This window comes from Heterocephalus glaber, unplaced genomic scaffold (assembly GCF_053883595.1).
Source record: "Heterocephalus glaber isolate CG9 unplaced genomic scaffold, H.glaber_assembly_v1.0 deba00001060, whole genome shotgun sequence".
Classification (NCBI taxonomy): domain Eukaryota; kingdom Metazoa; phylum Chordata; class Mammalia; order Rodentia; family Bathyergidae; genus Heterocephalus; species Heterocephalus glaber.
This window is the reverse complement of record NW_028258185.1, coordinates 397371-397899: the sequence shown is the minus strand read 5'-3', so window position 1 is coordinate 397899 and position 529 is coordinate 397371.

The window sequence follows — 529 nt, the reverse complement described above, 5'->3', positions numbered from 1 at the left end:
TTACATTAATTAATTAATTAATTAATTATCCCTAGGTTACATTTTATTTATTTATTTATTTATTTATTTGTGGTACTGGGGATTCAACTCAGGACCTTGTGCTTGACAGGCAGGTCTGATGCAACTGAGCTACATTCCCAGCCCCCTAGGTTACATTTTAAATGGTTATGTAAGTACCTATGTAATATCTTGAATTTTTTTTTTTTTTTGGTACTGGGGATTGAACTCAGGACCTTGCAATTGCGAGGCAGGTGGTGGAACCACTGAGCTAAATCCCTGGCCCAATATCCTGAATTTTGCTCCTCTATCACACAGTTTAAAATATTTACTATCAGGGGCTGGCGATTTAGCTCAGTGGTTCCACCACCTGCCTCGCAATTGCAAGGTCCTGAGTTTGATCCCTGGTACCAAAAAAAAAAAAATTTACTATCAGGCCCTCTAAGAAAAAAATGTGCTTACCAGTGTGGTAGTGCATGCCTGTAATCCCAGCATTTAGGGGGCTGAGGCAGGAGGATCCCTGAAAGTTCAA